Source organism: Taudactylus pleione, unplaced genomic scaffold (assembly GCF_031769625.1).
Source record: "Taudactylus pleione unplaced genomic scaffold, aTauple2 ptg000105l, whole genome shotgun sequence".
NCBI lineage: Eukaryota > Metazoa > Chordata > Amphibia > Anura > Myobatrachidae > Taudactylus > Taudactylus pleione.
This window is the reverse complement of record NW_028284507.1, coordinates 8,547,988-8,565,633: the sequence shown is the minus strand read 5'-3', so window position 1 is coordinate 8,565,633 and position 17,646 is coordinate 8,547,988.

Sequence of the window (17,646 nt, the reverse complement as noted above, 5' to 3'; positions counted from 1 at the left end):
TTATGGATCACCAGCACTAGATATCAGAGTTACACTGTATAACTTTATGGATCGCCAGCACTAGATAACAGAGTTACACAGTATAACTTTATGGATCGCCAGCACTAGATAACAGAGTTACACTGCATAACTTCATGGATCACTAGCACTAGATAACAGAGTTGCACTGTATAACTTTATGGATCGCCAGCACTAGAAAATCAGAGTTGCACTTTATAACTTTATGGATCAACAGCAGAAGATAACAGAGTTACACTGTATAACTTTATGGATCACCAGTACTAGATAACAGAGTTACACTGTATAACTTTATGGATCACCAGCACTAGATAACAGAGTTACACTGTATAACTTTACGGATCACCAGCACTAGATAACAGAGTGGCACTGTATAACTTTATGGATCACCAGCACTATATAACAGAGTTGCACTGTATAACTTTATGGATTACAAGCACTAGATAACAGAGTTACACTGTATAACTTTATGGATCGCCAGCACTAGATAACAGAGTTACACTGTATAACTTTATGGATCGCCAGCACGAGATAACAGAGTTACACTGTATAACTTTATGGATCACCAGCACTAGATAACAGAGTTACACTGTATAACTTTATGGATCACCAGCACTAGATAACAGAGTTGCACTGTATAACATTATGGATCACCAGCACTAGATAACAGAGTTGCACTATATAACTTTATGGATCACCAGCACTAGATAACAGAGTTACACTGTATAACTTTATGGATCGCCAGCACTAGATAACAGAGTTACACAGTATAACTTTATGGATCGCCAGCACTAGATAACAGAGTTACACTGCATAACTTCATGGATCACTAGCACTAGATAACAGAGTTGCACTGTATAACTTTATGGATCGCCAGCACTAGAAAATCAGAGTTGCACTTTATAACTTTATGGATCAACAGCAGAAGATAACAGAGTTACACTGTATAACTTTATGTATCTCCAGTACTAGATAACAGAGTTACACTGTATAACTTTATGGATCACCAGCACTAGATAACAGAGTTACACTGTATAACTTTACGGATGACCAGCACTAGATAACAGAGTTGCACTGTATAACTTTATGGATCACCAGCACTAGATAACAGAGTTGCACTATATAACTTTATGGATCACCAGCACTAGATAACAGAGTTACACTGTATAACTTTATGGATCGCCAGCACTAGATAACAGTGTTACACAGTATAACTTTATGGATCGCCAGCACTGGATAACAGAGTTGCACTGTATAACTTTATGGATAACCAGCACTAGATAACAGAGTTGCACTGTATAACTTTATGGATAACCAGCACTAGATAACAGAGTTACACTGGATAACTTTATGGATCGCCAGCATTAGATAACAGAGTTGCACTGTATAACTTTATGGATCGCCAGCACTAGATAACAGAGCTACACTGCATAACTTCATGGATCACTAGCACTAGATAACAGAGTTGCACTGTATAACTTTATGGATCGCCAGCACTAGAAAATCAGAGTTGCACTTTATAACTTTATGGATCAACAGCAGAAGATAACAGAGTTACACTGTATAACTTTATGGATCACCAGTACTAGATAACAGAGTTACACTGTACAACTTTATGGATCGCCAGCACGAGATAACAGAGTTACACTGTGTAACTTTATGGATCACCAGCACTAGATAACAGAGTTACACTGTATAACTTTATGGATCACCAGCACTAGATAACAGAGTTGCACTATATAACTTTATGGATCACCAGCACTAGATAACAGAGTTACACTGTATAACTTTATGGATCGCCAGCACGAGATAACAGAGTTACACTGTATAACTTTATGGATCACCAGCACTATATAACTTTATGAATCACCAGCACTAGATAATAGAGTTGCACTGAATAACTTTATGGATCACCAGTACTAGATAACACAGTTGCACTGTATAGCTTTAAGGATAACCAGTACTAGATAACAGAGTTGCACTGTATAACTTTATGGATCACCAGCACTATATAACTTTATGGATCACCAGCACTAGATAACAGAGTTGCACTGTATAACTTTATGGATAACCAGCACTAGATAACAGAGTTGCACTGTATAACTTTATGGATCACCAGCTCTAGATAACAGAGTTGCACTGTATAACTTTATGGATCACCAGGACTAGATAACAGAGGTGCACTGTATAACTTTATGAATCACCAGGACTAGATAACAGAGTTACACTGTATAACTTTATGGATCACCAGTACTAGATAACAGAGTTACACTGTATAACTTTATGGATCACCAGCACTAGGTAACAGAGTTGCACTATATAACTTTATGGATCACCAGCACTAGATAACATAGTTACACTGTATAACTTTATGGATCACCAGCACTAGATAACATAGTTGCACTGTATAACTTTATGAATCACCAGCACTAGATAACAGAGTTGCACTGTATAACTTTATGGATCACCAGCACTAGATAACAGATTTGCACTGTATAACTACATGGATCACCAGCAATAGATAACAGAGTTACACTGTATAACTTTATGGATCACTAGGACTATATAACAGAGTTACACTGTATAACTTGGATCACCAGCACTAGATAACAGAGTTACACTGTATAACTTTATGGATCACCAGCACTAGATAACAGAGTTGCACTGTATAACTTTATGGATCACCAGCACTAGATAACAGAGTTGCACTATATAACTTTATGGATCACCAGCACTAGATAACAGAGTTACACTGTATAACTTTATGGATCGCCAGCACTAGATAACAGAGTTACACAGTATAACTTTATGGATCGCCAGCACTAGATAACAGAGTTACACTGCATATCTTCATGGATCACTAGCACTAGATAACAGAGTTGCACTGTATAACTTTATGGATCGCCAGCACTAGAAAATCAGAGTTGCACTTTATAACTTTATGGATCAACAGCAGAAGATAACAGAGTTACACTGTATAACTTTATGGATCACCAGTACTAGATAACAGAGTTACACTGTATAACTTTATGGATCACCAGCACTAGATAACAGAGTTACACTGTATAACTTTACGGATGACCAGCACTAGATAACAGAGTTGCACTGTATAACTTTATGGATCACCAGCACTAGATAACAGAGTTGCACTATATAACTTTATGGATCACCAGCACTAGATAACAGAGTTACACTGTATAACTTTATGGATTGCCAGCACTGGATAACAGAGTTGCACTGTATAACTTTATGGATAACCAGCACTAGATAACAGAGTTGCACTGTATAACTTTATGGATAACCAGTACTAGATAACAGAGTTACACTGTATAACTTTATAGATCACCAGCACTAGATAACAGAGTTGCACTGTATAACTTTATGGATCACCAGCACTAGATAACAGAGTTGCACTATATAACTTTATGGATCACCAGCACTAGATAACAGAGTTACACTGTATAACTTTATGGATCGCCAGCACTAGATAACAGAGTTACACAGTATAACTTTATGGATCGCCAGCACTGGATAACAGAGTTGCACTGTATAACTTTATGGATAACCAGCACTAGATAACAGAGTTGCACTGTATAACTTTATGGAAAACCAGCACTAGATAACAGAGTTACACTGTATAACTTTATGGATCGCCAGCACCAGATAACAGAGTTGCACTGTATAACTTTATGGATCGCCAGCACTAGATAACAGAGTTGCACTGTATAAATTTAAGGATCACCAGCACTATATAACAGAGTTGCACTGTATAACTTTATGGATCACCAGCACTAGATAACAGAGTTACATTGTATAACTTTATGGATCGCCAGCACTAGATAACAGAGTTACACTGTATAACTTTATGGATCGCCAGCACAAGATAACAGAGTTACACTGTATAACTTTATGGATCACCAGCACTAGATAAAAGAGTTACACTGTATAACTTTATGGATCACCAGCACTAGATAACAGAGTTGCACTGTATAACTTTATGGATCACCAGCACTAGATAACAGAGTTGCACTATTTAACTTTATGGATCACCAGCACTAGATAACAGAGTTACACTGTATAACTTTATGGATCGCCAGCACTAGATAACAGAGTTACACAGTATAACTTTATGGATCGCCAGCACTGGATAACAGAGTTGCACTGTATAACTTTATGGATAACCAGCACTAGATAACAGAGTTGCACTGTATAACTTTATGGATAACCAGCACTAGATAACAGAGTTACACTGTATAACTTTATGGATCGCCAGCACTAGATAACAGAGTTGCACTGTATAACTTTATGGATCACCAGCACTAGATAACAGAGTTACACTGTATAACTTTATGGATCACCAGCACTAGATAACAGAGTGGCACTGTATAACTTTATGGATCACCAGCTCTATATAACAGAGTTGCACTGTATAACTTTATGGATCACAAGCACTAGATAACAGAGTTACACTGTATAACTTTATGGATCGCCAGCACTACATAACAGAGTTACACTGTATAACTTTATGGATCGCCAGCACTAGATAACAGAGTTACACTGTATAACTTTATGGATCGCCAGCACGAGATAACAGAGTTACACTGTATAACTTTATGGATCACCAGCACTAGATAACAGAGTTACACTGTATAACTTTATGGATCACCAGCACTAGATAACAGAGTTGCACTGTATAACTTTATGGATCACCAGCACTAGATAACAGAGTTGCACTATATAACTTTATGGATCACCAGCACTAGATAACAGAGTTACACTGTATAACTTTATGGATCGCCAGCACTAGATAACAGAGTTACACAGTATAACTTTATGGATCGCCAGCACTAGATAACAGAGTTACACTGCATAACTTCATGGATCACTAGCACTAGATAACAGAGTTGCACTGTATAACTTTATGGATCGCCAGCACTAGAAAATCAGAGTTGCACTTTATAACTTTATGGATCAACAGCAGAAGATAACAGAGTTACACTGTATAACTTTATGGATCTCCAGTACTAGATAACAGAGTTACACTGTATAACTTTATGGATCACCAGCACTAGATAACAGAGTTACACTGTATAACTTTACGGATGACCAGCACTAGATAACAGAGTTGCACTGTATAACTTTATGGATCACCAGCACTAGATAACAGAGTTGCACTATATAACTTTATGGATCACCAGCACTAGATAACAGAGTTACACTGTATAACTTTATGGATCGCCAGCACTAGATAACAGAGTTACACAGTATAACTTTATGGATCGCCAGCACTGGATAACAGAGTTGCACTGTATAACTTTATGGATAACCAGCACTAGATAACAGAGTTGCACTGTATAACTTTATGGATAACCAGCACTAGATAACAGAGTTACACTGGATAACTTTATGGATCGCCAGCATTAGATAACAGAGTTGCACTGTATAACTTTATGGATCGCCAGCACTAGATAACAGAGTTACACTGCATAACTTCATGGATCACTAGCACTAGATAACAGAGTTGCACTGTATAACTTTATGGATCGCCAGCACTAGAAAATCAGAGTTGCACTTTATAACTTTATGGATCAACAGCAGAAGATAACAGAGTTACACTGTATAACTTTATGGATCACCAGTACTAGATAACAGAGTTACACTGTATAACTTTATGGATCGCCAGCAGGAGATAACAGAGTTACACTGTATAACTTTATGGATCACTAGTACTAGATAACAGAGTTACACTGTACAACTTTATGGATCGCCAGCACGAGATAACAGAGTTACACTGTGTAACTTTATGGATCACCAGCACTAGATAACAGAGTTGCACTATATAACTTTATGGATCACCAGCACTAGATAACAGAGTTACACTGTATAGCTTTAAGGATAACCAGTACTAGATAACAGAGTTACACTGTATAACTTTATGGATCACCAGCACTATATAACTTTATGGATCACCAGCACTAGATAACAGAGTTGCACTGTATAACTTTATGGATAACCAGCACTAGATAACAGAGTTGCACTGTATAACTTTATGGATCACCAGCACTAGATAACAGAGTTGCACTGTATAACTTTATGGATCACCAGGACTAGATAACAGAGGTGCACTGTATAACTTTATGAATCACCAGGACTAGATAACAGAGTTACACTGTATAACTGTATGGATCACCAGCACTAGATAACATAGTTGCACTGTATAACTTTATGAATCACCAGCACTAGATAACAGAGGTGCACTATATAACTTTATGAATCACGAGCACTAGATAACAGAGTTACACTGTATAACTTTATGGATCACCAGTACTAGATAACAGAGTTACACTGTATAACTTTATGGATCACCAGCACTAGATAACAGAGTTGCACTGTATAACTACATGGATCACCAGCAATAGATAACAGAGTTACACTGTATAACTTTATGGATCACTAGGACTATATAACAGAGTTACACTGTATAACTTGGATCACCAGCACTAGATAACAGAGTTACACTGTATAACTTTATGGATCACCAGCACTAGATAACAGAGTTGCACTGTATAACTTTATGGATCACCAGCACTAGATAACAGAGTTGCACTATATAACTTTATGGATCACCAGCACTAGATAACAGAGTTACACTGTATAACTTTATGGATCGCCAGCACTAGATAACAGAGTTACACAGTATAACTTTATGGATCGCCAGCACTAGATAACAGAGTTACACTGCATAACTTCATGGATCACTAGCACTAGATAACAGAGTTGCACTGTATAACTTTATGGATCGCCAGCACTAGAAAATCAGAGTTGCACTTTATAACTTTATGGATCAACAGCAGAAGATAACAGAGTTACACTGTATAACTTTATGGATCTCCAGTACTAGATAACAGAGTTACACTGTATAACTTTATGGATCACCAGCACTAGATAACAGAGTTACACTGTATAACTTTACGGATGACCAGCACTAGATAACAGAGTTGCACTGTATAACTTTATGGATCACCAGCACTAGATAACAGAGTTGCACTATATAACTTTATGGATCACCAGCACTAGATAACAGAGTTACACTGTATAACTTTATGGATCGCCAGCACTAGATAACAGAGTTACACAGTATAACTTTATGGATCGCCAGCACTGGATAACAGAGTTGCACTGTATAACTTTATGGATAACCAGCACTAGATAACAGAGTTGCACTGTATAACTTTATGGATAACCAGCACTAGATAACAGAGTTACACTGGATAACTTTATGGATCGCCAGCATTAGATAACAGAGTTGCACTGTATAACTTTATGGATCGCCAGCACTAGATAACAGAGTTACACTGCATAACTTCATGGATCACTAGCACTAGATAACAGAGTTGCACTGTATAACTTTATGGATCGCCAGCACTAGAAAATCAGAGTTGCACTTTATAACTTTATGGATCAACAGCAGAAGATAACAGAGTTACACTGTATAACTTTATGGATCACCAGTACTAGATAACAGAGTTACACTGTATAACTTTATGGATCGCCAGCACGAGATAACAGAGTTACACTGTATAACTTTATGGATCACTAGTACTAGATAACAGAGTTACACTGTACAACTTTATGGATCGCCAGCACGAGATAACAGAGTTACACTGTGTAACTTTATGGATCACCAGCACTAGATAACGGAGTTGCACTATATAACTTTATGGATCACCAGCACTAGATAACAGAGTTACACTGTATAACTTTATGGATCGCCAGCACGAGATAACAGAGTTACACTGTATAACTTTATGGATCACCAGCACTATATAACTTCATGAATCACCAGCACTAGATAATAGAGTTGCACTGAATAACTTTATGGATCACCAGTACTAGATAACACAGTTGCACTGTATAGCTTTAAGGATAACCAGTACTAGATAACAGAGTTGCACTGTATAACTTTATGGATCACCAGCACTATATAACTTTATGGATCACCAGCACTAGATAACAGAGTTGCACTGTATAACTTTATGGATAACCAGCACTAGATAACAGAGTTGCACTGTATAACTTTATGGATCACCAGCACTAGATAACAGAGTTGCACTGTATAACTTTATGGATCACCAGGACTAGATAACAGAGGTGCACTGTATAACTTTATGAATCACCAGGACTAGATAACAGAGTTACACTGTATAACTGTATGGATCACCAGCACTAGATAACATAGTTGCACTGTATAACTTTATGAATCACCAGCACTAGATAACAGAGGTGCACTATATAACTTTATGAATCACGAGCACTAGATAACAGAGTTACACTGTATAACTTTATGGATCACCAGTACTAGATAACAGAGTTACACTGTATAACTTTATGGATCACCAGCACTAGATAACAGAGTTGCACTGTATAACTACATGGATCACCAGCAATAGATAACAGAGTTACACTGTATAACTTTATGGATCACTAGGACTATATAACAGAGTTACACTGTATAACTTGGATCACCAGCACTAGATAACAGAGTTACACTGTATAACTTTATGGATCACCAGCACTAGATAACAGAGTTGCACTGTATAACTTTATGGATCACCAGCACTAGATAACAGAGTTGCACTATATAACTTTATGGATCACCAGCACTAGATAACAGAGTTACACTGTATAACTTTATGGATCGCCAGCACTAGATAACAGAGTTACACAGTATAACTTTATGGATCGCCAGCACTAGATAACAGAGTTACACTGCATAACTTCATGGATCACTAGCACTAGATAACAGAGTTGCACTGTATAACTTTATGGATCGCCAGCACTAGATAACAGAGTTACACTATATAACTTTATGGATCACCAGCACTAGATAACAGAGTTACACTGTATAACTTTATGGATCGCCAGCACTAGATAACAGAGTTACACAGTATAACTTTATGGATCGCCAGCACTGGATAACAGAGTTGCACTGTATAACTTTATGGATAACCAGCACTAGATAACAGAGTTGCACTGTATAACTTTATGGATAACCAGCACTAGATAACAGAGTTACACTGGATAACTTTATGGATCGCCAGCATTAGATAACAGAGTTGCACTGTATAACTTTATGGATCGCCAGCACTAGATAACAGAGTTACACTGCATAACTTCATGGATCACTAGCACTAGATAACAGAGTTGCACTGTATAACTTTATGGATCGCCAGCACTAAAAAATCAGAGTTGCACTTTATAACTTTATGGATCAACAGCAGAAGATAACAGAGTTACACTGTATAACTTTATGGATCACCAGTACTAGATAACAGAGTTACACTGTATAACTTTATGGATCGCCAGCACGAGATAACAGAGTTACACTGTATAACTTTATGGATCACTAGTACTAGATAACAGAGTTACACTGTACAACTTTATGGATCGCCAGCACGAGATAACAGAGTTACACTGTGTAACTTTATGGATCACCAGCACTAGATAACAGAGTTGCACTATATAACTTTATGGATCACCAGCACTAGATAACAGAGTTACACTGTATAACTTTATGGATCGCCAGCACGAGATAACAGAGTTACACTGTATAACTTTATGGATCACCAGCACTATATAACTTCATGAATCACCAGCACTAGATAATAGAGTTGCACTGAATAACTTTATGGATCACCAGTACTAGATAACACAGTTGCACTGTATAGCTTTAAGGATAACCAGTACTAGATAACAGAGTTGCACTGTATAACTTTATGGATCACCAGCACTATATAACTTTATGGATCACCAGCACTAGATAACAGAGTTGCACTGTATAACTTTATGGATAACCAGCACTAGATAACAGAGTTGCACTGTATAACTTTATGGATCACCAGCACTAGATAACAGAGTTGCACTGTATAACTTTATGGATCACCAGGACTAGATAACAGAGGTGCACTGTATAACTTTATGAATCACCAGGACTAGATAACAGAGTTACACTGTATAACTGTATGGATCACCAGCACTAGATAACATAGTTGCACTGTATAACTTTATGAATCACCAGCACTAGATAACAGAGGTGCACTATATAACTTCATGAATCACGAGCACTAGATAACAGAGTTACACTGTATAACTTTATGGATCACCAGTACTAGATAACAGAGTTACACTGTATAACTTTATGGATCACCAGCACTAGATAACAGAGTTGCACTGTATAACTACATGGATCACCAGCAATAGATAACAGAGTTACACTGTATAACTTTATGGATCACTAGGACTATATAACAGAGTTACACTGTATAACTTGGATCACCAGCACTAGATAACAGAGTTACACTGTATAACTTTACGGATCACCAGCACTAGATAACAGAGTTGCACTGTATAACTTTATGGATCACCAGCACTAGATAACAGAGTTGCACTATATAACTTTATGGATCACCAGCACTAGATAACAGAGTTACACTGTATAACTTTATGGATCGCCAGCACTAGATAACAGAGTTACACAGTATAACTTTATGGATCGCCAGCACTAGATAACAGAGTTACACTGCATAACTTCATGGATCACTAGCACTAGATAACAGAGTTGCACTGTATAACTTTATGGATCGCCAGCACTAGAAAATCAGAGTTGCACTTTATAACTTTATGGATCAACAGCAGAAGATAACAGAGTTACACTGTATAACTTTATGGATCACCAGTACTAGATAACAGAGTTACACTGTATAACTTTATGGATCACCAGCACTAGATAACAGAGTTACACTGTATAACTTTACGGATGACCAGCACTAGATAACAGAGTTGCACTGTATAACTTTATGGATCACCAGCACTAGATAACAGAGTTGCACTATATAACTTTATGGATCACCAGCACTAGATAACAGAGTTACACTGTATAACTTTATGGATCGTCAGCACTAGATAACAGAGTTACACAGTATAACTTTATGGATCGCCAGCACTGGATAACAGAGTTGCACTGTATAACTTTATGGATAACCAGCACTAGATAACAGAGTTGCACTGTATAACTTTATGGATAACCAGTACTAGATAACAGAGTTACACTGTATAACTTTATAGATCACCAGCACTAGATAACAGAGTTGCACTGTATAACTTTATGGATCACCAGCACTAGATAACAGAGTTGCACTATATAACTTTATGGATCACCAGCACTAGATAACAGAGTTACACTGTATAACTTTATGGATCGCCAGCACTAGATAACAGAGTTACACAGTATAACTTTATGGATCGCCAGCACTGGATAACAGAGTTGCACTGTATAACTTTATGGATAACCAGCACTAGATAACAGAGTTACACTGTATAACTTTATGGATCATCAGCACTAGATAACAGAGTTGCACTGTATAACTTTATGGATCACCAGAACTAGATAACAGAGTTACACTGTATAACTTTATGGATCACCAGCACTAGATAACAGAGTAGCACTGTATAACTTTATGGATCACCAGCACTAGATAACAGAGTTACACTGTATAACTTTATGGATCACCAGCACTAGATAACAGAGTTGCACTGTATAACTTTATGGATCACCAGCACTAGATAACAGAGTTGCACTGTATAACTTTATGGATCTTCAGCACTGGATAACACAGTTACACTGTATAACTTTATGGATCGCCAGCACTAGATAACAGAGTTACACTGTATAACTTTATGGATCGCCAGCACTAGATAACAGAGTTACACTGTATAACTTTATGGATCGCCAGCACGAGATAACAGAGTTACACTGTATAACTTTATAGATCACCAGCACTAGATAACAGAGTTGCACTGTATAACTTTATGGATCACCAGCACTAGATAACAGAGTTGCACTATATAACTTTATGGATCACCAGCACTAGATAACAGAGTTACACTGTATAACTTTATGGATCGCCAGCACTAGATAACAGAGTTACACAGTATAACTTTATGGATCGCCAGCACTGGATAACAGAGTTGCACTGTATAACTTTATGGATAACCAGCACTAGATAACAGAGTTGCACTGTATAACTTTATGATTAACCAGCACTAGATAACAGAGTTACACTGTATAACTTTATGGATCGCCAGCACCAGATAACAGAGTTGCACTGTATAACTTTATGGATCGCCAGCACTAGATAACAGAGTTGCACTGTATAACTTTAAGGATCACCAGCACTATATAACAGAGTTGCACTGTATAACTTTATGGATCACCAGCACTAGATAACAGAGTTACACTGTATAACTTTATGGATCGCCAGCACTAGATAACAGAGTTACACTGTATAACTTTATGGATCGCCAGCACAAGATAACAGAGTTACACTGTATAACTTTATGGATCGCCAGCACTAGATAACAGAGTTACACTGTATAACTTTATGGATCGCAAGCACAAGATAACAGAGTTACACTGTATAACTTTATGGATCACCAGCACTAGATAACAGAGTTACACTGTATAACTTTATGGATCACCAGCACTAGATAACAGAGTTGCACTATATAACTTTATGGATCACCAGCACTAGATAACAGAGTTGCACTATATAACTTTATGGATCACCAGCACTAGACAACAGAGTTACACTGTATAACTTTATGGATCGCCAGCACTAGATAACAGAGTTACACAGTATAACTTTATGGATCGCCAGCACTGGATAACAGAGTTGCACTGTATAACTTTATGGATAACCAGCACTAGATAACAGAGTTGCACTGTATAACTTTATGGATAACCAGCACTAGATAACAGAGTTACACTGTATAACTTTATGGATCGCCAGCACCAGATAACAGAGTTGCACTGTATAACTTTATGGATCGCCAGCACTAGATAACAGAGTTGCACTGTATAACTTTATGGATCGCCAGCACTGGATAACAGAGTTGCACTGTATAACTTTATGGATAACCAGCACTAGATAACAGAGTTACACTGTATAACTTTATGGATCATCAGCACTAGATAACAGAGTTGCACTGTATAACTTTATGGATCACCAGAACTAGATAACAGAGTTACACTGTATAACTTTATGGATCACCAGCACTAGATAACAGAGTAGCACTGTATAACTTTATGGATCACCAGCACTAGATAACAGAGTTACACTGTATAACTTTATGGATCACCAGCACTAGATAACAGAGTTGCACTGTATAACTTTATGGATCACCAGCACTAGATAACAGAGTTGCACTGTATAACTTTATGGATCTTCAGCACTAGATAACAGAGTTACACTGTATAACTTTATGGATCGCCAGCACTAGATAACAGAGTTACACTGTATAACTTTATGGATCGCCAGCACTAGATAACAGAGTTACACTGTATAACTTTATGGATCGCCAGCACGAGATAACAGAGTTACACTGTATAACTTTATAGATCACCAGCACTAGATAACAGAGTTGCACTGTATAACTTTATGGATCACCAGCACTAGATAACAGAGTTGCACTATATAACTTTATGGATCACCAGCACTAGATAACAGAGTTACACTGTATAACTTTATGGATCGCCAGCACTAGATAACAGAGTTACACAGTATAACTTTATGGATCGCCAGCACTGGATAACAGAGTTGCACTGTATAACTTTATGGATAACCAGCACTAGATAACAGAGTTGCACTGTATAACTTTATGATTAACCAGCACTAGATAACAGAGTTACACTGTATAACTTTATGGATCGCCAGCACCAGATAACAGAGTTGCACTGTATAACTTTATGGATCGCCAGCACTAGATAACAGAGTTGCACTGTATAACTTTAAGGATCACCAGCACTATATAACAGAGTTGCACTGTATAACTTTATGGATCACCAGCACTAGATAACAGAGTTACACTGTATAACTTTATGGATCGCCAGCACTAGATAACAGAGTTACACTGTATAACTTTATGGATCGCCAGCACAAGATAACAGAGTTACACTGTATAACTTTATGGATCGCCAGCACTAGATAACAGAGTTACACTGTATAACTTTATGGATCGCCAGCACAAGATAACAGAGTTACACTGTATAACTTTATGGATCACCAGCACTAGATAACAGAGTTACACTGTATAACTTTATGGATCACCAGCACTAGATAACAGAGTTGCACTATATAACTTTATGGATCACCAGCACTAGATAACAGAGTTGCACTATATAACTTTATGGATCACCAGCACTAGACAACAGAGTTACACTGTATAACTTTATGGATCGCCAGCACTAGATAACAGAGTTACACAGTATAACTTTATGGATCGCCAGCACTGGATAACAGAGTTGCACTGTATAACTTTATGGATAACCAGCACTAGATAACAGAGTTGCACTGTATAACTTTATGGATAACCAGCACTAGATAACAGAGTTACACTGTATAACTTTATGGATCGCCAGCACCAGATAACAGAGTTGCACTGTATAACTTTATGGATCGCCAGCACTAGATAACAGAGTTGCACTGTATAACTTTAAGGATCACCAGCACTATATAACAGAGTTACACTGTATAACTTTATGGATCGCCAGCACAAGATAACAGAGTTACACTGTATAACTTTATGGATCGCCAGCACTAGATAACAGAGTTACACTGTATAACTTTATGGATCGCCAGCACAAGATAACAGAGTTACACTGTATAACTTTATGGATCACCAGCACTAGATAACAGAGTTACACAGTATAACTTTATGGATCGCCAGCACTAGATAACAGAGTTGCACTGTATAACTTTATGGATCACCAGCACTAGATAACAGAGTTACACTGTATAACTTTATGGATCACCAGCACTAGATAACAGAGTGGCACTGTATAACTTTATGGATCACCAGCACTATATAACAGAGTTGCACTGTATAACTTTATGGATCACAAGCACTAGATAACAGAGTTACACTGTATAACTTTATGGATCGCCAGCACTAGATAACAGAGTTACACTGTATAACTTTATGGATCGCCAGCACGAGATAACAGAGTTACACTGTATAACTTTATGGATCACCAGCACTAGATAACAGAGTTACACTGTATAACTTTATGGATCACCAGCACTAGATAACAGAGTTGCACTGTATAACATTATGGATCACCAGCACTAGATAACAGAGTTGCACTATATAACTTTATGGATCACCAGCACTAGATAACAGAGTTACACTGTATAACTTTATGGATCGCCAGCACTAGATAACAGAGTTACACAGTATAACTTTATGGATCGCCAGCACTAGATAACAGAGTTACACTGCATAACTTCATGGATCACTAGCACTAGATAACAGAGTTGCACTGTATAACTTTATGGATCGCCAGCACTAGAAAATCAGAGTTGCACTTTATAACTTTATGGATCAACAGCAGAAGATAACAGAGTTACACTGTATAACTTTATGGATCTCCAGTACTAGATAACAGAGTTACACTGTATAACTTTATGGATCACCAGCACTAGATAACAGAGTTACACTGTATAACTTTACGGATGACCAGCACTAGATAACAGAGTTGCACTGTATAACTTTATGGATCACCAGCACTAGATAACAGAGTTGCACTATATAACTTTATGGATCACCAGCACTAGATAACAGAGTTACACTGTATAACTTTATGGATCGCCAGCACTAGATAACAGAGTTACACAGTATAACTTTATGGATCGCCAGCACTGGATAACAGAGTTGCACTGTATAACTTTATGGATAACCAGCACTAGATAACAGAGTTGCACTGTATAACTTTATGGATAACCAGCACTAGATAACAGAGTTACACTGGATAACTTTATGGATCGCCAGCATTAGATAACAGAGTTGCACTGTATAACTTTATGGATCGCCAGCACTAGATAACAGAGTTACACTGCATAACTTTATGGATCGCCAGCATTAGATAACAGAGTTGCACTGTATAACTTTATGGATCGCCAGCACTAGATAACAGAGTTACACTGCATAACTTCATGGATCACTAGCACTAGATAACAGAGTTGCACTGTATAACTTTATGGATCGCCAGCACTAGAAAATCAGAGTTGCACTTTATAACTTTATGGATCAACAGCAGAAGATAACAGAGTTACACTGTATAACTTTATGGATCACCAGTACTAGATAACAGAGTTACACTGAACAACTTTATGGATCGCCAGCACGAGATAACAGAGTTACACTGTGTAACTTTATGGATCACCAGCACTAGATAACAGAGTTACACTGTATAACTTTATGGATCACCAGCACTAGATAACAGAGTTACACAGTATAACTTTATGGATCGCCAGCACTGGATAACAGAGTTGCACTGTATAACTTTATGGATAACCAGCACTAGATAACAGAGTTGCACTGTATAACTTTATGGATAACCAGCACTAGATAACAGAGTTACACTGTATAACTTTATGGATCGCCAGCACCAGATAACAGAGTTGCACTGTATAACTTTATGGATCGCCAGCACTAGATAACAGAGTTGCACTGTATAACTTTATGGATCGCCAGCACTGGATAACAGAGTTGCACTGTATAACTTTATGGATAACCAGCACTAGATAACAGAGTTACACTGTATAACTTTATGGATCATCAGCACTAGATAACAGAGTTGCACTGTATAACTTTATGGATCACCAGAACTAGATAACAGAGTTACACTGTATAACTTTATGGATCACCAGCACTAGATAACAGAGTAGCACTGTATAACTTTATGGATCACCAGCACTAGATAACAGAGTTACACTGTATAACTTTATGGATCACCAGCACTAGATAACAGAGTTGCACTGTATAACTTTATGGATCACCAGCACTAGATAACAGAGTTGCACTGTATAACTTTATGGATCTTCAGCACTAGATAACAGAGTTACACTGTATAACTTTATGGATCGCCAGCACTAGATAACAGAGTTACACTGTATAACTTTATGGATCGCCAGCACTAGATAACAGAGTTACACTGTATAACTTTATGGATCGCCAGCACGAGATAACAGAGTTACACTGTATAACTTTATAGATCACCAGCACTAGATAACAGAGTTGCACTGTATAACTTTATGGATCACCAGCACTAGATAACAGAGTTGCACTATATAACTTTATGGATCACCAGCACTAGATAACAGAGTTACACTGTATAACTTTATGGATCGCCAGCACTAGATAACAGAGTTACACAGTATAACTTTATGGATCGCCAGCACTGGATAACAGAGTTGCACTGTATAACTTTATGGATAACCAGCACTAGATAACAGAGTTGCACTGTATAACTTTATGATTAACCAGCACTAGATAACAGAGTTACACTGTATAACTTTATGGATCGCCAGCACCAGATAACAGAGTTGCACTGTATAACTTTATGGATCGCCAGCACTAGATAACAGAGTTGCACTGTATAACTTTAAGGATCACCAGCACTATATAACAGAGTTGCACTGTATAACTTTATGGATCACCAGCACTAGATAACAGAGTTACACTGTATAACTTTATGGATCGCCAGCACTAGATAACAGAGTTACACTGTAT